This window comes from Lutra lutra, chromosome 9 (assembly GCF_902655055.1).
Source record: "Lutra lutra chromosome 9, mLutLut1.2, whole genome shotgun sequence".
Taxonomy (NCBI): domain Eukaryota; kingdom Metazoa; phylum Chordata; class Mammalia; order Carnivora; family Mustelidae; genus Lutra; species Lutra lutra.
This window is the reverse complement of record NC_062286.1, coordinates 61,291,332-61,313,892: the sequence shown is the minus strand read 5'-3', so window position 1 is coordinate 61,313,892 and position 22,561 is coordinate 61,291,332. Positions and strand designations below refer to the sequence as shown.

The following is a 22,561-nucleotide window of genomic DNA, read 5'->3' as shown; positions in this document are numbered from 1 at the left end:
TTTTAAGTAGATAACTGGACACTTAAAAATACATACCAGATGTGGTGGCTAGGTTAGCTTGAAAGCAGCTGGACAGGGGCACCTCAAGGAAAGCAAAAACAAGATTCTCCCTCCCTCCCAAGTTGTTAAAATGTGACATGGCTCCACTCTCCTTGCAAATGATCGATGTTTTCAGAGAATTCAATTTTTCTGGCTTTGGAACAGCTTCTTAACTGAATTCCTCCGCGTTTAACTTAAGTCTTGATTGTGTCATCTACCCCAATGCTGGACCAGAGTGAAAGGACCAAAGGAGACTAATGAGCCTTTAAAGGGTGGGGGGTGGTGGTATATAATTGTCTTTGCAAAGCATACTTTAACTGAAAAACTATAAGAGCAAAATTAAAGCACCCCGACCTTTGATATTCCTAAAGACAAGCACTCAAAACAATGCACAAATTCTGGACTAAGCCACACCCAGGTTGGCAGCAGCTTTCTGTTGGTTTCCCCTTTCTCCATACCTGTTATGGTGCTGACAACTGCTAAAAGGACAGTGAGTGGTTTGATCAATTCTTTAAGGATGTTCCACTCAGTAGCCAGTGGAAACCCACTAACACAGCATCTCTTCCCATACCTCATAAACCACAACCACATTGTCTTTGATCACTGGCTCTGAACAGACTCTAAAATAACTCCTTTGAAAATATAATATGAACCATTCAGAGACTAATAAAGTAAAAGAATCTTCCTAAAGAATAAGAAAAAAATATAAACCAAACCAAAACAAAAAATACCTCAGCTTACTTATCTGAAGCATTCTTCAGCTTCTGTAACTGCAAAATATGTTTGGTTTAGCAGCTCTTTCTGCCCATGGATCTTGTCTTCACGCTTTAATAAAACCACCTTTTTTGCACCAAAAAATAAATAAATGAATAAATAAAGTTTGGTTTAACCAACCAAATTCTGTGCTAGATCCAGGGAAAAGAAATATATATCACAGACACTAATAGGGAAGATGGGCCTATTAATAAAAAAACAACTAATTCAATGTTACATGTTTAATAAAAACATATACTAAGTACAAAAGTAGTCTAATAGAAGGAGTGACTAATTCTACAAATTTATGGGGATGAGTGTATAAGGAAAGATTTGACTCAGGAATGATGTCCATTGAGGGGGTATTTGAAACAAAGAAACATAAGCAGAAATCTTAAAAAAAAAAAGCTGAGGAGGTAGACATTAATAAATGATCACAAAATGCTGACTGACAACACAGAAGAAATTAAAATATAAAGAGGCACAGAATTCTATTAATTTTAAATTGGCAGCAAAAAGATTAGTTGAAAAATGGGGTGAGAGGGAAGAGAACTCCTTTTACTCAAATCTTAAGTAATACAGAAATTAAAATAAGAGCCCTTTAGAATTATAGTCCAGGCAAAACCAGCATTGTTACATGGGTATATATTTCTCCAGGTTATATATTTGGAATTTATTTTCTATAAAAATAGACTCTCTAAACATTGGGACAATACAGGAAAATCTCTGAATGTGCTGGCTTTGGTGGTCTGGTGTTGGCTGGGCCAGAATGCAGGATCCACCACTTCCCACTTGGGAAGTTACTCCTCTTTATTTCAGTTTCCCCTCTGTAAAATAGTTCTATAACTTTATGAACTGTCACTGAAGATTTAAATGTCAGAAGGGACTTCTTGTGCATGGGAAAGAACCCAAAAAGCTTCTTGTTTTTTAACTGATATTTAAATTTATTAGTGTTATAAATTTTAAGCCTAGCTGGTATTAAGTATGTAAACACAAATCTCAAATTCATTTATAAATCTATCAGTTTTATGTTAAAAATGAAACACTTTCACTTGTTCTTTGCTTCATACTCAGTGAACTAATTTGACATAGTAAACTGGCCATATAAACACTCTTATAAATACAATAGAATTTTCTTAAGCATTACATATTAAAGTAACAAAAGCATCCAAATCCAACAAATCAAACTGTCTTACACATTTGCAGTTTATAAACTTAGTTTATTAAATTCCCTTAAAATATGTCAAAAGCACACATTGCTGTATCTGATTGTCTCGCGTATTTCATGCCCCTAACAAGGCAGATTTACACTCTAAATCATCATGGCCCATTTTCTGCCTAGTCCAGAGCACTGACAGAGTATTCCTATCAATACTCCATGAGCACTGAAAGGACACCGGTTAGAAGAGCCGGCTGCCAGCCAGACTGCTCTGCTACTAACTGGCTGTGTGACCTTGGTTAAGTCATGTAACTGTTTGTGCCTCTGCTTTATCACCTGAAAGTGGGGGTAGCAATAGTACACAACTCCCAGAGTTGCTGTGAGCCTTACCTGAGTTAGTGCATGCAAAGCACTTAAAACAGTGTCGGGAGGGTACTAAGTGCTCAACAAATGTTAAAGTGTTAGTGTAAATCTTCTAGATCAAATTCTCTTAGGCATCTGTGCAGCATACAAATCAAACCTATACATTAAGTCAAATTCACTTAATCAATGAAATATTCACTACACCCCTAATTGGTCAAATCCTAAATATTTCAAAAAGGATGCCTGGGTGGCTCAGTCTGTTAGGTGTCTGCCTTCAGGCTCAGGTCATGATCCCGGGGTCCTGGGATCAAGCCTGACATGTAGTGGACTCCCTGCTCCATGGGGAGTCTGCTTCTCCCTCTCCCTCTGCCCACCGCCCCCTGCCCTGCTTGTGTGTGCCTGCATGCATGTTCTCTCTCTCTTAAATAAATAAAATCTTTAAAAAATATATATTTCAATTAAAAATCAGTCTATTGTCACAGTTTTTCCCCAATCTGTGAGACTCTCTAAAATATTCCAAGTATCTTAAATACAGAAAATATGTACACAGGCAACACAGTGAGTTATCAGTTTGTTACTACATCTTGTAAATAGAAGGCGGCATTAAAATGATGCTAATTTCATCAGCATGTGTGTAGTAGTGGGGCCACAATCATTATCCAGTGACATTATCCAAGGAAGAAGACAGTAGATTTATCTTGGCACTATTAATCTGAAATGTTCAGGGTTCAGTCAAAAATGTGAGAGTGGGGTTATGGTTTGGGGGTTTTGGTCAAAGATTCCAGACAGGGCAAGGTTAGGTGGGAGAGGAAGGAGTACACCTTCTGAAGGTTCTACCGGGTCTGCCAGTCCCAGCTTGTAATCACTGGGAACTTGTAATAGCTTGTAATAGCTGGGAACTGCCTGCCCTGTGGTAGGAACTCAAAGCATTTCAGATGGATTTATTTTTATAACTTAGGGCATCATCTATCCCCTGCAAGTTTTACCTTTGCCTGATTTTTATGGTAACTACTTTCAACTTTTTCCTGCTTGATTTGAGAGGATGGAATTGTACACCTTCCCACTGGAGAGTTCAGATAATCTCTTTGTTTTTGAAGTTAATTAAATTCTTCACCTCTTTTATATTTACTTTGTTATCTGTCAAATAAACAGATTAGTGCCATTATGACATCATAGGATTGTCGTAAACCTTAAATGAAATTTTGTGAATCACAATGTTGGGTATATAGTAAGTGGTCAGTAGATGTTAACTATTATTATGTGGTTATTTTTTTCAACTTTTTCTTTAAAAATTTTCACATTCCCTAAGTATTTTATTAAAATGCAGAAGAAGAGTGTCTTTCAATCAAAACTCAAACTTGTAACCACCTTATGGTAAGACACCGTGTTAATTTCCTGTTGCTGTTACAACAAATTGCCATAAACTCAGGGACTTAAAAAACCCCACAAATTTATTATCTTACAGTTCTGGAGGTCAGAAATCGAAAAAGTTCTTACTAAACTAAGATCAAGGTGTTGGCAGTGCGCTGCATTCCTTTCTGGAAGCTCTCAGGGAGAATCAATTTCCCTGCCTTGTCCAACTTCTAAAGGCCACCTGCCTTCCTTGGCTCATGGTCTTTTCCTCCAGCAATAGTATCACTCCGACCGCTGCTTTTGTTTACATATTTTCTTTTGACTCTGACTCTCTCTTTAAGGACCCCTGTAATTTCTCTGGGCTCACCTGGATGATCCAGGATAATCTCCCTACCTCAAGATCGTTAATTTAAATCATAACTGCAAAATCTCTTTGCTAAGGTAACCTGTCCACAGATTTCAGGAATTAGGACCTGGTTGCCAGGTATGAGGACCAGCCATTATTCTGCCTGCCACAGATACTATTCCTGAAATTACTGATGATGAACCCAAAGTTGGCATCATCAAAAGGATGGTATCAGCAAAAGGATGAAAAAAAAGATTATTTCACTGTCCTTTAAATAGACCTGCATCAAATGCTAAGAGCATTTGAAGACAAACCCTTTGGCCATTTGTCTCCTTAGAATTGGGCAAATTTTTAAATCTGAAGGATTCTAAGTTCCAGGTAGTCCAGGTATTATATGCCATATAAATATTTATATACAGTATCATCTCATCTCTCCAGAACACGGCAACATGTTTCTAAGCTGCTAAAATTTAGGAAGTGCATGTGAATGTACATGCACACACACAAGCTGTCCCGAATAGCTAAAATAGCTGACAAAATGTTGTACCAAGACTCCCATGTTTCACTCACAAGGAAAGCTTAGACTTACACTCAGATACCACCAATTGACATATGTTCTATTTTTTTTTTAAAGATTTTATTTATTTGACAGAGATCACAAGTAGGCAGAGAGGCAGGCAGAGAGAGAGGAGGAAGCAGGCTCCCCGCTGAGCAGAGAGCCGGATACGACACGGGCCTTGATCCCAGGACCCTGGGATCATGACCCGAGCCGAAGGCAGAGGCTTTAACCCACTGAGCCACCCAGGCGCCCCGACATATGTTCTATTAAGCCTATCTTATTTCCAATCCTTGGCTGACTCGAAGTAGGAAATTAGAAGGGCAAGACAGAAAGATCTAGGCAGGTAAAGTGACAGAACTAAGAAGACCTGAAGAAACATATCTCAGTCAATAATCTGCCTTGTTTATATGACATAATCAAATGAAATAAAATTATGCTGAATCTGTATATTTAAGTCAAGAAAGTATGGTGGGGAATAAGGGGTGTTTTAAGTAGAATCTATTAGTTTGAAAACTTTTCAACTTCGCTTCTTCATATATATATTTTTAAAAAGACTATTTGATATTTAGACTCCTGTTTATGATAAAATTCTATGATTTCAGGTGACAACAATAGCTTATCACCAAGGAGACAATCAGAAGTGCTAAGTATTCTGGAATGCACTTGTTTATTATATTTATTATGATGACAACTGCTACAATGAATCTAGCATTTTATCATCACTTAAACACCTCCATTGCCTAGGACAATTAAGAGTAGGCAGGCAGGGCAATGTGCTTCATTAGAGTCAAAGGCATTACTTTTTCACAGCCATAACAGTAACTAATATTTGATGCTTTAATCTAACCAGCAGTTAATAAACTTGTGCCAAGTATTGTGTTAAGTGCTAAGTCTTCATGAGAAATGAGCTTATTTTCATGTTTCATGAGACAGATGGAGCACAATAATTACATCAAAATTTTAAAATATGTAAACATTTTGATCCAGAAATTTCTCCCACAACCTGTCCAACAGAAAGTTTCATGCAAGTGCTCAAATGTATCTGTGCAAAGATGCTTCCTTATGCATGCTGTTTGTAACAGTAAAACACTGGAAATGATCTATACAACCATCAGTAGAATGAGAAAGACCTATATATACCAACATGTAAAGATGGCAAGATATAGTACTGGAGCACCTGGGTGGCTCAGTTGGTTAAGCGTCTGCCTTTAGCTCAGGTCATGATCTCCAGGTGCTGGGATCGAGCCCCATGTCTGCTTCCAGCTCAGTGGGGAGTCTGCTTCTCTCTATCCCTCTGCCTCTCTCCCTGCTTGTGCTCTCTTTAGCTCTCTCTCTCTCTCAAATGAATAAATAAAATCTTTAAAAAATAAAATAAAACATGTTTTCCAAGAATTTGGACTAGATAAGGTGTTTCATCTGTGGTTTTCTGACCCAGTAGCTAGAAACTGAACTTTCACTCAGTTTCCCCTTTCTTTATTCTGGTTGGTTACAGCTTTCAACAAAGCTTTTCCCCTGAGCTTGTTCTTTAAGAGCCCTGAATTCAGAACATGGGATAATAGTGAGTGCACACATGCCAATTTGTTTACTGAGAGTCTCTCAGAGGAAATCATGTGCATCTGTCTGTTTACTTTTCCTTGGAACCTAGAAGGTCACCTCTAAAAATAATCTCGCTCAGTGTCAGAGCTTCCGTGACACAGAGGTACATGCCTCACATGCTCTCCGCAGTTAGTGCCCTATGCCAGGCATATCCAGTTCCCACCTCCCAGCTGAGCTGTCCAGTTACTAATTTAATTTAATCATGGGCACAAAAGAAGCCCTTCAAAAAATAATACACACCTTTTCTCATGGCTGTCACTCTACACTAGTGATATTGGACATTTAAATGTTGGTTGGCGTTTGTATTTCTTCTTCTGTGATATTCTGAAGGATATATGAAGAGAATTTCTCAACCAGAGCCCATGCTATGGTTACTTGAATTTGCAACAGGCGCATTTTGGGGGGCCTAACCAGCCTTTACCTCTTCTGGTAAGGCCCTGAAGCTCTGTTGGAATGGGCAGTCCTGAGAAACGATGCTTGTACCTGGGGAACATGCTCCATTTGCCCTGGCCTTTACCTCATTACTCCCAGCTTGCACCTTTTCAATAACCCCTGCTGGGCTGGGACCCATTGTGTGAGTGGGGCAAGTGAAGAGAAAGAGAGAAATAAGTTAGAAGTCTGCTGTCCAAGTCAGAAATATTAAAAGGCCAATGACATGGGCAGAAGAGAAATGAATAGAAAGATGGTAACGGAAGAGTTGGAATCTATGGAATTTTATAGCTGATTGGATCTAGGGTGCAAAGGAGTTCCTCATGTTCTGGAAATTTCCTAGACTTATGCCATTATGGAGGAGATATCCCATATTGGACTCTGAAGTCATCCTCTTGTCTCTCCAGGGACCAGGGCAACAACTGTTTGCAATCTAATCTTCAATTGTTCACTTCCATTGATTCCTTTCCATTTAACCTTATTCAAGAATCTCTCACATTTAAAAAACAAAACAAACAAAAACTAACCTTTCCCCTTGAGAGGTTGTGGGAAGAGTAAGCTACTAACATCCTCACCTTAAATGTAGGGAGTCAAGAAATGCTGTGATTAGGGGCACCTGGGTGGCTCGGTGGGTTAACCTCTGCCTTTGGCTCAGGTCATGGTCTCAGGGTCCTGGGATCGAGCTGGCATTGGGCTCTCTGCTCTGTGGGGAGCCTGCTTACCCTCCTCTTTCTGCCTGCCTCTCTGCCTACTTGTGATCTCTCTCTCTGTCAAATAAATAAATAGAATCTTAAAAAAAAAAAAAAGAGAAAGAAATGCTGTGATTAATGAAATGAAAAATAGAGCTTATGTAGGTTTTGTGGCCAGTGGATGGTGACACAACCACTTTGGATAACAAAGAAGAGAGAAGTATAAGTGAACTAAATTCTCATTTAGCATAGCAGAAAGTTAGTAGATAATGTCTAAGGCTGATAAACCAAGAAACAGTCATTAGGAGGTTATTAGTGATAAGGAGGTTACCACAACACAGAAGCAGTTCAAAGTGTTTGCTTCTGGGCTAGCAAAGAGTTGCTCAGGGGACTGTTGCTTTTATTTATTTATTTATTTATTTATTTATTTATTTATTTAACCATCGGCATATATTTCTTTGATGACAGTTTAAAAACTTTTTTTTTGGGGGGGGGCGCCTGAGTAACTCAGTCAGTTGAGTGTCTGTCTTCAGTGGGTCATGACCCCAGGGTCCTATGATAGAGTCCTACATCAGGTTCCCTGCTCAGTGGGGAGACTGCTTCTCCTTATGCCTCTCTCTCTGCTCACGCTCTGCCTCTCTCAAATAAATAAAATAAATAAATAAAATAAATAAATAAGATCTAATAAATAAATCTAATAAATAAATAAATAATTTCTTTACCCTTTTTTTTCAATATGGTAGAGAGAGGCCTTAAAAAAATCCTCCCTAACCTTATATCTCATGGTTTACCACTGTCTCTCCTCTTCCTGAAGATATATTCCTTTTTTTTTTTTTTTTTTTTTTAAAACTAAGCTCTATGCCCAATGTGGAGCTCAAGGTAGGGCTCAAATTCACTACAAGGAGCTCAAGACCCGAGTAGAGATCAAGAGTTGAACACTCAACCCACAGAGCCACCCACACACCCCAAGATACATTCCCTAATATATAATAATAGTGGTGGTAGCTAATATTTACTGAATTATTGTTGTGTCACGTGCTGTGCTCATTGCTTTACTTTCATCATCTCGTTTAATCTTTACAGTGAACTTATTGCAAATAGATTTTTAAAAAATTATTTTTATTAACACATAATGTATTATTTGCCCCAGGGGTACAGGTCTGTGAATCATCAGGCTTACACATTTCACAGCACTCAACATAGCCCATACCCTCCCCAATATCCATAACCCAACCACCCTATCCCTATTTCCCCACCCCTCAGCAATGCTCAGTTTGTTTTGGGAGATTAAGAGTCTCTTATGGTTTGTTTCCCTCACAATCCCATTCAAACAGATATTTTGAAGGAGTTTTCTTTTCTTTTCTTTTTTTAAAGTTTTATTCATTTAAGTAATCTCTACACCCAACATGAAGCTCAAACTTGAAGAAGTTTTCTAGTCTCACCATCTGCATTTGCTTACCATCCAGTCTCCCCTCACCCCACTGCAGACTGGCTTAGATTGCTCTCAGAAAATACACCCATAACTTCCCTACTGTTGAAACTAGTTATACTGTCAGCATCTTTACCTCTACTCCTATCTTCCCTTTCCTTATACAAGACTATACTTTTTCGGTTTTTCCTCCTGTTTCTCTGGCTTCTTCTCAGTCTCTTTGAAGGTCTTTCTTCTACTTAACTCCTAAATGTTTGTGTGTCTCAGTTCCTTCTTCAACCCACTTTTCCCCTCCTTTTATATCTTTTGGAGTATTCATATACCCCTACTGCTTAAGTTACCATTGATGAAACTCAAACCTCTGCTTCTATCCCAACAGTTCCTTCTCCTCAGCCACAAACCTGTAGACCACTGTCTATCAGACAGCCTGCTCTGGGTGTCCCACTGGCACCTCGCTTCCACATGTCTCAAGTGAAATGCATCAATATTCCTTCATACTTGCCCTTTCTTGTCTATCTCTCTAATGACTCTACCATCCACACAGTTGCCCACTTCATAACATGAATATTGATATATTCATAATATGATTATGATAACATTCATAACATGAATATTATTCTTGATTCTTTAGCTATTTTCCACATCTCTTAACATCTAATCAACCGCCAAGTCCCATCCAGTCTCCAACCTGGATTTCCTTCTACCCCTCCTTATCTAGGGGGCCATTACCTTAATTTGTACTGTAATCATCTCTTACCTGGACTGTGGCCTTCACCTGCTAATGGGTTTCCCTGCTTTCTCTTCTTTAGTTCCCTCTAGAGTCCATTCTCTACCTTCTAGCTAGCCAGAGAGATTCTTTTTCATATGCAAATCTCATATGCAAATCTCCTCTGTTAAAAGGATCTAATGGTTTCCTGTACCCTCAACCTACATTCCAGCTGGCCTTGCTTACCTCTGTCTCACACGCTACCTCTGGTTTGGCTCCAGCCACCCTGAACTGTGTGCAGCCTTCCAACTCTCCCCGTTTCAGGCATTTGTTCTCACTACAACCTCTGCCTGAGATCATGCTTCCTAACCCAGTTCTCTTCGTGATTCTTATTAGTCTTTCTTGGTTCAGCAGAGATATTTTCTCTTTGGTAGAGACTTTTCTGACCCCAAAGCCCAAGTTAGGTTCCCCCCCTGTGCATTCCCATTGGACCTTATCATAGCACTATCATATCATTGAATTTACCTGTATCTTCTCTGTCTCTCTCACTGAAGTGCAAACCGTTAGGGGGTAGATGGTATATTACCCGTCCTGGCAGAAAGCATCAATTCACTGATTGAATTATGGGAGGTGGTCTTATGGATTAGAAAGAAAATGGAGTCCCGATTCAGATAGACCTAGATTTTGGTTTCTTCTTCTTCTGAGTCCTTTTTTCCTCCTAGATATAAAATGTAGATCGCAGTTCCTTCCTCACAGAGTAGTTGTGAAGATAAAATGAAGGACCTAGTATAAGATGTGGCCACAGGAGCTTGGAGTCAGTGTGTGTTCTCTTCCCTCACTGACAGCAACCTGGGAACCTGGTTTGAGGGGAATAAGCACGAATTCAGAGGTGGGTCATGCGGGAGGAGGGGCCAGAAAGGAGCAGTAGGTTGGGCTTGAAGCTGAAGTGGAAGCTGGGATAGGTTTGGGAGCTATCAGTTTAGGAGAACTGAGTTTAGGAGTAAATGAGATTGTGCCCAGGGAAGGTTCAGGCCTAGGGAGCAGTTGAGACATTTGCCTTTGCAAAAGCAGGAGGAGGAGAAGGAGGAGTTGGAATAGTCTGTAGGATGTTAGAGGAAAACCAGGATGAGGAGGAAGAAGTAACAGTGTCAGACACTGCAGAGGTTGAGGAGAAAGTGCCCCTTAGCATGAACTTAATGAGGTCATTGATGTCCTTGGAAAGACTGTTGATGACTGCTTTGTGTGGTTAATCATTTGTTCTAGTTCAGAGTAGAAGGGGGAAGGGCATGTAGGACTTGGAGTTCCAGAGCAAAAGCCATCTGAATAGATAAGGGGAAGGGAAGAACCAAAGATAATAGTAGCCGCAAACAGTGTTCATAAATTAACCACAGGGCTGAGCTGGGGTGCATGCAAGTACCCAGATGCTGGACCCTTCCCTACTTCTCACTGCCATCCTCATCAATTCCTGCCCCGCTTAAGAATACCAAGGAATAACCAGGCACAGGTGGCAGAGAGTGGTGGAAGCATATAGAAAGCATATACAGAGACTTAGTTTTCAAATAACTATCATTCATTCTTTTCTGTGTGGCAGGCATTGTGCTCAATGTCTTGTGTACATTCCCTCTCTTACTACTCACAACAATCCTTTAAAATACTGTCACCAATTTGTTAATGAGAAAACTAAGGCTCAGAGAAGTAAATTAACCAGCTGGAAGTCAACCAGTCCATCTAGACCTGCATAGTCCCTTAACACTTTGCACTGATGGAATGTTCTCTATCTGTGCTAACGTTTGTCACTAGCCACACATGGCTAATGAGCAGTTGAAATGTGGCTACTGTGATTGAAAAACTAAATTTTAAATTTTATTTAATTTTAAATTTAAAAACTGATACTTGATTCAGTTATTGGGAAATTTTAAATACGTTTTGAACAACTTAGTCTATGAAACTACTCTTTCCATTTAAAGTTTTGTGAAATCTAAATACAGTGAGTATCTGAATTGTTATTTACTATACATGTAATTAGCTTATTAATTTTTAATTGGCTACATGTTGAAATGACAATATTTTTCGTATGTTGTTTAAGTAATTATATTTTTAAATTAATTTCACCGGTTTTTAGAAAACAAATTTTAATGTGGCTACTAGAAACATGTTTATTAAATGCGTGGCAGGTGTTGTATTTCTGTTGGACAGCCTTGTTCTAGAGGCAGGGTCCTGGCACTAACAGAAGCTCCCATTAAGTGGTGGGGTTAGAAGCCCTTCCCCGCCTCTTACTACTCTAGGCCTCTTCATTCTTTCTTCCCCTCCATCCTTCCTATTCTTCTTGCCCTTGATATACGGAAGGTATTAACTATCCAATTATACCCCTCAAGAGTGTTCAATTTTGAAATTTTAAAAAAGATTTTATTTATTTATTTGAGAGACATTGAGAGAGAAAGAGCACAAGCATGAGGGGAGAGGTCAGAGGAAGAAGCAGACTCCCCGCTGAGCCGGGAGCCCAACGTGGGACTCGATCCTTTGACTCCAGGATCATGACCTGAGATGAAGGCAGTTCCTTAGCCAACTGAGCCACTCAGGCTCCCCAAGAGTGTTCAATTTTAAAAGATGGGAGAGATCATGTGGATATTTCACATGAAGGAGTGACTCACTGTCATCGTATTTCAAATCTTGGTGAGGAAGGTATTTGGCCTTATGGAAATTTCTGTTGATAGGTACCAGTGACATCCTTCGTGGACTTCCACTGTCTCCATTTACATGTTCTGACCATATTAGTACTCACAGTTGTCAAAACTTGAACCCTGTTTTTATGGTTACAAAGTCTGTACATATAGGAAATGATAAGTTCTGCTTATGTATATAGTTGATCCCTTATCTGGGAGGGATATGTTTTGAGATCCCCGGTGGATGCTTGAAACCACAGATAGTATAGAACCTTATATACTGTGTGTCTCCCTATGTATACATACCTATGATCAAGCTTAATTTATAAATTTGGCAAAGTAAGAGATTAACAATCTTACTGCAATAAAATAATTGTAACATTACTATAATAAGTTATATAAGTGTGCATATGTGTCTTACTCTCACAATACCTTATTGTGCTGTATGCACCTTTTTTGTGATAACTGAGATGATAAGATGCCTATGTGATAAGATAAAGTGAGGTGAATGACCTAGGCTTGTGACACAGCATTAGGCTGCTACTGACACGACGAAATTGTCAGGAGGAGGATCAGGAGGATCGTGTGCTTGCATGGGTAACTGAAACCATGGAAAGCAAAACTGCAGCTAAGGGGGGACTACTCTAAATGCTACTCTTCCTATTCTTAAAAACATGCCTTTCTAAGGAGTTGAAGGGATCTGCAGCTGCAAACCCGTCTTGTTCAAGCCATAAATCAGAGCTGTCAAAGCTGCATAAGGGACTAAAATGCTAAAGATTGTACATCTCTAAAGTTGGCTCTCTGGAGCCCCTCTTAAAAGGATGTGTGGTAGAATCCCTTATTTATTTCTGATTTTAAAATAAAGTAGCCTCAATTTCCTTATATGTAAATTGGGGAAAACAAGAGAGGACATTTGATTAGACTCATATTGTTGCTGAGAAGATTACATGAATTCAGATATGTAAAGTGCTTAGACCACTCTCTGGAACATAATGAACCCTCAATTCTATCAATGTCAACTATTTTTTTTTTTAATTCTTCTTTTTAAGACTGTCTGACTTTAAAGATTTTATTTATTTATTTGTCAGAGAGAGAGAGAGATTGAGAGCAAGCACAAGCAGGGGAGAGAGGCAGGCAGAGGGAGAAGCAGGCTTCCCGCTGAGCAGGGAGCCTGATATGATACTCGCTCCTAGGACACTGGGATCACGACCCAAGCGGAAGGCAGATGCTCAACTGACTGAGCCACCCAGGTGCCCTCAATGTCAACTTTTAACATAAAATAGGTGTAGGATACTCCTAAATACCAGAACCTAAGCAATCACATATCATGGACGTCTGATTCTGATTAGATTATTCATTGGAAGCATATTAGACGATCTTTAGATAGTCTAAAGTTATCTTTAGATAGTCTAAGTTTAGAACAATCAAATCCAGAAGAGCTGGATACAGGTGGACCTCAAGCAACTGAATGCTGCATGCACTCTCTGTCTCTTGTCTTTGTACTTCTCTGTGTGTTGACTTCATTCTCACTCACTGTAGACGGGTTTCTTCATGTGGCCAGAAACCAGTAATTGTGGAGTCTACCTCTTAGACCTTCCCTACTAGAGAGACTCTTTTCTCAGTCACAGTTAAAAAGAAAAGAAAGGGGAAAAAAGGGGCGCCTGGGTGGCTCAGTGGGTTAAAACCTCTGTCTTCGGCTCAGGTCATGATCCCGGGGTCCTGGGATGGAGCCAGGCTTTGGGCTCTCTGCTGAGCGGGGAGCCTGCCTCCCCCTCTCTCTCTGCCTGCCTCTCTGCCTGCTTGTGATCTCTGTCTGTCAAATATATATATATATATATATATATATATATATATATATATATATATATAAAAGAAAGGTTAAAGAAAGGGAAAAAAAAATCCAAGGGAAGAACTATGAGTGGCTGCCTATTTGCAGTTAGGCATTCATCCTTAGACCAATCGACTTTGGTGGTGGGAGCCAGGACATAGAAGACCATGGTTGCTCCTTTTGGAACCCCATAGTTGGGGTTGGAGTACAGAAGTCCCCAAATGTAAGAAAGAGAGCTAGGTACATGCTCAGTCATTGGCTGGGGCTGGCTGAAAAACAGCCTGGTCTCAGCTCAAAAACCACAGCAGATCCCAAAGGTGCTGCAACCTGAAGCTGTCAGTTAATTGCTCCTCTCGCAACTGGTCACTAAGTTCTTTCTTGAAGGGGCATTTGAACAGCACACCCATCCGTGGTTGCCATAGCCCACCCCTGTGCCACACAGATTTACTTCTCTCCACAGATCCAGGGAGCAGGTGCTCCACTTGGAGTGGTCTGAGCTTTGGTTAACCACATCCTTCTTTGGCTGGGATGGCTGCACTTGTTCATCCAAGTTTGCAATTCAACAAAAAGTGCCAAGAGGCACCCATGTGGGCCACCTGAATTCTACACATATCTTTACCTGTCCCCACGAGTAATAGGAGCCCTGCCTCCACCTGCTGATCAGGGACAATGACCTCTGCTAAGATGGTGACTCTTCTTGCCTGCTGGGCCCTAGACACAGGAATCCAAGATGTCCAGGTAGCAGCCACAGCTTGCAGTTCATTTTGTCTAATGGCAAGAGTGCATCCCCGTATCAGGCTCTCCAACCCTGTAGAGCCCAGAGTTGCAGGGATGGGCAACATAAAATCTTCCAATGGGTCACTGGAGAAATGGTAAGTGGAGTCCTTCCTGCTTCCACTTCTTGGTTCCTAGGCACCTATTTTCTTCTTCCCAGGAACACAGTGCCATATAGAAGCCTCGGATTCAGGGCATATGCTGCATCCTGGAGGACTGCCCAATCATTAAGAGTCTTGTCTCCAAGGTAACATTTTAGTTATGCTTTCAGCAGGTCATCCCATCACTCTACCAGGCCAGCAGCTTCTGGATGCTGCAGTGAATCCCAAGGTCATGGCCCCATATTCATACCTCCTGTGTTCAGAACAAGGTCCTCTTGTCAGATGCTGTCATGTGGGATTCCATGCCTGTGGATCACTGTGCAAAACCCTGGAAAGTGGTAATGGCTGAAGCTCTTGAGGACAGGAAAAGCAAATCCATATTTGAGTGTCTATCTTTGTGAGAATGAATCTCTGTGTCTTCTGGGGCCCAAGGGCCCCAATTAGTCTACTTAGTGGGTCTCCTCAAGGAATAGAGCCATAAATGGCCTGAATATTGGTCTCTCTTGCTGGCAGGGTAGATATTCAGAGGCAGTAATAATGAGGCCAGCTTTGATAAGTGGGAGTCCATGCTTTTAGCCCCATATGTAGCTTCTGTCTCTTCCACCATGGCCATTCCACTCATGTCCCCATTGTGCCAGTTCCAAAGACAAAGTTTGGATCCACAATTGAGCTGACCCATCTGTAAACCAAGGTTGGACTTTTTCCTTCTCCTTCAGCTGATTATACTGGATGGCCCCTATGGCCACAGGTATGAGCTGAGGGAGGAACACTAGTGCCCTCAACAGGTCCACTGTGTCCCAGTCAGTTTATGTGGGGATTTAAGGGTAATTATCAACCTGGCAGCCAGAAGAGGAGGTGGGCACAGGTCCTGGGGGGAAGGGGAGCATCTGTTGCCTTAAAGAGAGGCCTCTACCGTGTCTTCCTGCACAGGGAGGGGTTGGCCACATCTGTCCGAGGTCCAAGGAAGACTGCAGAGCCACTATCTTTGAGGGTATCCACCCAGACGTTCCCAACCCATTTCAGGGTCCTAGGTTTTCTCAACCAGGGTATAACAGACCTGGTATGGCAGAGCATTCCACTGTTTGGGGGGCTCTTAACTGTCAAATCCTGAATTTGGTCCTGGGTGGTACTAGTTTTTCTACTTCATAAGCTATCAAAGAGGCCTGCTGGCTCTCATATTTAGCCATGACTGTCTGTTAACTGCCCTCGATTTCCATTTTTTCTTCTGTAGGCTGTCAATGCAACTATTTAACACCCAGCCAATTCCATTATCCTTCTGTGTAGTCTCTCCATCCCTTGACCACCTGCATTTAAAAGGGTTTGAATGGGGGCGCCTGGGTGGCTCAATCAGTTAAGTGTCTGCCTTCAGCTCAGGTACCATCTGTGTTGATGGGTTCTCTGGGCAGCAGAGATCAAGGCAGAGTTAGAATTGCAAGAGATTTATTGCTGGTAACATCTATTAAAAGAGTAGACACGGTAAATCTTTAGACCATGATGTAGGTATGCCACCTGGGAAAGGAGAGAGGAGAGAAAAGAGGACTGAGTAGGAAGAGCCTCAGACAGAGTAGGAAGAAGCTCTGAGAAAATCTTGGCCAGCTCACAGAGGGGACCCATGCTGGACAGAAATATCCAGTCACTAGTATCTACACCATGCTCAGGCATCGACAGAGAGCTTCCTAGCAACAAAGTGGCCATGGCATGTAGCAGTAACTAGAAGAAGGCAGAAGAGGGCTTCTGGGGTTTTGGTAATTATCTGTTTCTTAGCCTAGGTTTTATGTATGTATGTTCATTTTATAAAATTTTATCAAGCTTACTTTTATTTTTTCTTAAGATTTTATTTATTTATTTGAGAGAGAGAGAGAGAGAGAGAGAGAGAGAGAATATGAGAGGGGAGAAGGTCAGAGAGAGAAGCAAACCCCCTGTGGAGCTGGGAGCCTGAAGCAGGACTTGATGATCCCAAGACTCCAGGATCATGACCTGAGCTGAAGGCAGTTGCTCAACCAACTGAGCCATCCAGGCGCCCTCAAGCTTACTTTCATGAACTTTTATGTATACATGCTATCTTCCTATTTTTAAAAAGTCACAGGTCTCTGCCTTTGGCCTCTAAATAGTCTTTTTTTTTTTTAAGGTTTTATTTATTTATTTGACACTCAGAAAGAGAAAAAGAGAGGGCACATACAAGCAGGGGGAGTGGCAGGCAGAGGGAGGGGGAGAAGCAGGCTCCCTGCTCAGACGCTTAACTGAATAAGCCACCCAGACACCTCTTAAAGTGATCCATGTTTTTAAATAAGGAATCTATCACTCAAGGTTCACATTAAGCATCTACAAAGAGCAGAATTTGTACTAGGTCTTTACCGGGATTTTTTTAAGGAGCTTAAGGGAGTGTCTTACTTTGAGAGTTTATCTTCTTCTTAGAGAATAAGACACACAACAGAATTAGAGAATTAGTTTATAATCAACAGCCAGGTTACCTTTAGGGTAGGGAATTAAAGCTTATTTATCTGTGTACACCTAGAATCTTTAATGTCACCAGGAGTATGATACTGGAGATTCTTCCACATTAGTCAACCAAGGGAAAGAATGAATTAATAAATAATAAATAAATTAAAAAATGAATGCTGGATGAGTACAAGACATTTGAGACTAGGGAGTAATATGGATGGCTACAGAACTGGCAATATCATTTGTAATTATGTTTCAGTTACAATCTACAAGTTGACGAGTCTGAATCCTTACCTCTTTCATGAGTTTCAGACAAACATTTACAACAGCAAACTTTATGTTGACACATGGATGTTCCAAAGGCATCTGCAACAAAACACATTCCAAATAAAATTTTTGTAAAGATTTATTTGAGAAAGAGAGAGAAAGAGCATGAGCAGTGGGAGGGGCAGTGAGAAAGGGAGAGACTCCCTGTTCAGCGCAGAGTCCAAAGCAGGCCTCCTGACCCTGAGATCATGACCTGAGCCAAAATCAAGAATCAGACGCTTAACCAATTGAGCCACCCAAGCGCCCAAAATAAATGGAAAATTGAACTCATTTTTCTACTAACTTTATTCTCTTTCTCCCTGCTGCTAATGCCACTCAGAACAGAAATCTCTTAGAAGTCTTTCTAGACTTCATCCTCTCCCTCAGTATTCACATTCAATATGTTATTAAAATCTTGTTATTTCTATTTCTTCAACTGCTTTGGAATTTGATTTCTCCTCCCTCTGAGTTCCTTCCTTCTCGCCACTCTTCCTTGGCATTGTCAAACTGATTTTTCTAAAATGTAAATTTAACCGTGCTTCTGTTTTCCTTTATAATGTCACAAAGCTCCTCACTGCTAAAAGATAAAACCTATATTCCTTGATTAGCCTGACTTGAAACATCTTCAATAATCTGGTCCTGTCTACATCGCTTACCTCTCTATAAAGCTGGAAGCTCCCAGTGATTTGGAGACTTATTCTCCTCATCTTTTTCATTCCAGTGCCTCACAGTTTGGGGAAACTAACAAAGTTTTCCTAAATGAATGAATGAGGAAATAAGACCTGAACTGGGCTTTGTAGATTAGGCTGCCTGGATAAAATATAGATAGAAAGACCTGGATCCCTCAAACAATTACTGGGCTACTGAGTTGAGTTATTAGTAGAGATTCCTCATCATTACTTTTTGTATCTCCATGACCTGCCAAGTACTTGACACATAGGAGGTATTCAATACATATTGGATAATTAATAAATTAGTGAATGGTATGTATTCAGCCACAAAACAATATTTCTTTCAGGAAATGTATCAGATCAATTACAGAGCAAATTATGTGAAGAAGAGATGAAAACTTTAGTAAGTCTTTGTGAAGAGGCTACAATGCTGGCCAAATATCGGAGCAAACAGAACAGGCCTCAAGCCAATTTAATTGAGCAAGTAAATTTCTTATTGACCAGAATATGGACCTACTGTTAGACAGAAGTTGTCTTCCTAAGGTCAGCAGCTCCAGCATTAGTTTATTAACTGTAACCAGATCTGGCTACAGATGCTGCCAAAACAGGGATATCCCAAGGTGTTGTTACTGGATGCTAATTTTGGATAAATACCTCCTGGAGGCTTTAAGTCTTTCAAAATGAAGACTCTAATAAGTCATAACTATTATTGGAGTTTCTATTTCCGGGGAACAGTTAAACTCATATTTTTTATAGTTGGGATATGTAATAGACATGCTGACATTTTAATACTTATATTGAGGTTCAGAAGTCAAGTATATTACAAAGTCCAGGAACTTATTTATTTGCAAAGTAGTATGTTATGAAAAATGACCCTAGTGCAACACAGTCACTCCCTTTGGAGAACTCACAATTAAATTTAGTTAGTTAAAGCTTCTGCCAGCATGACTATAGCCCAGAGGATAACAAGGATATCTCCAGTTGCCAGTTGCTTTTATCTGCTGCTTCTAATGCCTAATTTGAAGAAACTCCATTTTGCTGTAGGTTCAAGTCTCTGGGTTATCTCACTCCTGGACTTTTCTGCAACTGTTGGATTCTCTGGAGCTTTCAAGGAAATTCAGTTGTTCATGAAATAGAGCCTCTCACTCAAAACACAAAAGGGCAAGCTGGTAAAAGTATCAATGGTCAAGACTTCATAAAGCTTTTTTTTTCTTGACAGGAGGAGTATTAATTGTCCTTATCAACTAGATGAGGAGACTAAACCTTAATAATAACCTTGACTAGTCTTCCCTCATTATGCTGGACTGCAGTGAAACGCTTTCTATTCTCATGCCACATGAAGTGGATTTTCCTGCTTCCAGTTTAACTGGCTAGAACCTTCAACAAATAATGCTTACATTTTAAAATGACATGGTTTTCTTTGACCCTCTGGGACAGAGAATGGATACATGACAAGGATGGAGGCCAACTTGTTCATCCTAGACACCAGGAGGCTTTGAGCTCTAGGGAAAGATTTCCCCAGAGATGAAAGGTTGTCATTTACAATTCTCTAAAAAATTAATAAGGCAATTTTATTTTTAATACTTCTGGAATCTCAGTGTAGGGACATTTATAGCCCTGAGCTATGTGTTTAAATGCACTTCAAAATGTCAAAGTGGGCCTCTATACATCACCTCTTCCTGCTGTTTCCAAATATGGTTTCTTTCTTAATTATCTGCAGACTTATAACTTCATTTGAAAACAACTTGAAATGCTCCTGATCAATTGTAAGCAAAGCTGGTCTCACTTACTGCCTTCTGAAAGTTGGGAGCAAATGTAGCCTGGTTGGAGTATGTAACCTATAAATATTCATGAAGGGCAGGATTGCCTAGTGGTGAAGAGCACCAGCTCTGGAATCTGATAACCTGGGTTTGAGCCCTGGGTCTGTTACTCACTAGCTACAACACTTATGCAAGTTCCTTAAATTCCCATCAATGAAAAGGGAACAGTAATAATACCTACTGAGCATTAACATAGTGCCTGGCACAGTCATAGGTGCTCGGTAAATCTTATTAGCAAAAAGAAAATAAGCATCAGCATATTGTATCATTGTATCAATGAGACTTTGTACTAGGTCCTGAGGATACAACAATGTGTCTGATATGGGTTGCATCCTTCCCAGGCATGGATATGGAGAGAAGGGATATATACAAACATATGTTTATTAGACAGATAAGATAAGTCAAGGTGTTACAGCTATGAGTGAGTGAAAGGAAGATCTGTTCAGGAAGAAAGACAGGTGGCTTGGCTTTCGTGGAAGGGCAGGATCCAGATATGCTGAGTACAAGGCTGGGGGCATCCTCAAATCTGTCACAGTTGCATAAATTACTCTTCTTGTCAACCTCACTGAGCATCTCAGGTACCTCAATGACTAAGAATTCATGGGCCAGGAAGGTAGGAGGATTTAAAAGGTTATTGGCTTTTTTTGAATGTTTTCAGTTTGGTCATTTGAAAACAAAGATTTGTTGCTAGTTTAAAAATACTTCTTTTCCTTAATAAATGAAACATTTTTCAAATCCAGAACAGAAATAATTCTCTGACACAATAAAATAAAAAATTACGTATGTGCCATATGTACTTAGGTTTCTTTGGAGGTAATATAAACAGATATGATCCTTGGCCCTGAGGTACAGTCAAAACTCTGAATCATCCAAGTTTATATATAATTTAATAAATCATGCTTAGAGAAAGGTGTGTGGTCCAATTCACTCCAGGGGAAATATGTGAGCTTGACTAGGGTGGTGGCAATGAAAAGGGGAAGTGTAGAGATTCAAGATCTTTATAGACAACCTATTTTAGACATGACATATTGTAAGGAGAACAAGGTAGCAGATAGCAGTCTTTTTCCAAAAGACTCTTCTCTAGAGACAATAAAGGTATCTGGTACTCTATTGTAACCAGAAACTTTATAAAAAGATAGTAAAATAGGATACTAGGTGGCTCAGTGGGTTAAGCCTCTGCCTTCTGCTCAGGTCATGATCTCAGGGTCCTGGAATTGAGTCCTGCATTGGGCTCTCTGCTCAGCAGAGAGCCTGCTTCCCTCTCTCTCTCTCCCTGCCTGCCTCTCTGCCTACTTGTGATCTCTCTCTGTCAAATAAATAAATATAATCTTAAAAAAAAAAGTAATTCATAAAAAATGTTTTTTTTTTTTTTAAAAAGATAGTAAAATAATATCCAAACACTGACATCTTAGGGAAGGAACTATTGGAATGTCTCTCTTGGTACCCCACTCTTTCATTCTTTAATTCATTAAAAATGTATTGTGTTTCCTGCTATGTGCCATGTAGTATGTGTTAGGTAATGCATATGTGGTTGTGAACAAAATAGATATGTTTCCTTCTCTCATGGAGCTGGAAGATGATGATGATAAACAGGTAGGCAAATAAATCACCATGTAACTATATATTCACCCATTTATGCATCCAGGAACTAATTATTGAGCACATATTATGTGTTGGGGAACATTTTGCATTCTCAGGATACAATGATGAGCAAAAGTAGATCATCCCTGTCTTCATGGAGCCTACATTCTGAGGGAGGCAGCTTACTCAAAGAGTCACACTAAAAAAGGTGAGGTTGTAACTATGTAAGAGCTATGAAGGAATATACAGTGGGGAAATATGACCTCACAAGGAGGTCAGAGGAAGCTCCCTGTGCAAGCAAAGAATGGATGGAGAACTGAAGGATTAAGGAAGACTAAGCTGGCAAAAGGAAGGAGAGGAGAACATTTGCAACAGAGGGAAGAGCATGTAACTAAGGCCATGGTCTGTCTCAGAGGCTGAGAGACTGAGTGTGGCTAGAAGAGGAAGAGGAATTCACAAAGGAAACAGAGAGGGAGCAGCTCCAAGTGAAGGAACAAACTCAGAGAGTATTGGTCATGGAAGCTATGGGAAGACAGTGTTTCCAAAAAGGAGGCCATGGACAAGAGTCAAATGATGCTGAGAGGTTAAGAAATATGAGAACTGAAAATATCCCCTGGATTTCACAACATGCAGGTCATTGGTGAGCCCAGTGGAATGATGGGCCAGAAGCCAGAATGGAATGATTTGAGAATAAGGAGAAGGTGAGGAAATGTAGGGAGAATTGTAGATTAAGAATTGCATTTGGTCACATGTAATGGATCCTGATGACAGTAGCTTAACTAAATAGGGTTCTTTTCCTCACATAACAAGAATGATGGAGGGAGACAGTTAAGACTGGGGCAGTGATTCCATGATGTCACCAATGTCCTAGAGTCCTTCTTTATGCTCTGTCATCCTTAGTATGTGGCTTTTTTTCCCATTGTGCATGCAAGATGGCTGCTAACTCTCAAGCCA

The 22,561-nt window shown here is 40.3% G+C and overlaps 2 long non-coding RNA genes across 3 annotated transcripts in view; one reads left to right on the top strand and one right to left on the bottom strand.

Moving 5' to 3' along the window:
- LOC125109499 (uncharacterized) overlaps positions 1-22,561 on the top strand; it is a 34,703-nt gene that overhangs the window by 453 nt on the left and 11,689 nt on the right. Inside the window, exon 2 of the long non-coding RNA XR_007130253.1 lies at positions 14,847-14,933. This is a non-coding gene — a long non-coding RNA (uncharacterized LOC125109499). The remainder of the gene's footprint in view (positions 1-14,846; positions 14,934-22,561) is intronic.
- Positions 8,586-22,561, bottom strand: part of LOC125109497 (uncharacterized) — a 47,452-nt gene continuing 33,476 nt past the window's right edge. For both annotated transcript variants that reach the window (XR_007130250.1, XR_007130251.1), the window contains 3 exons: positions 17,524-17,595; positions 9,313-10,278; positions 8,586-9,266 (listed from right to left, as the gene is read on the bottom strand). This is a non-coding gene — a long non-coding RNA (uncharacterized LOC125109497). The remainder of the gene's footprint in view (positions 9,267-9,312; positions 10,279-17,523; positions 17,596-22,561) is intronic.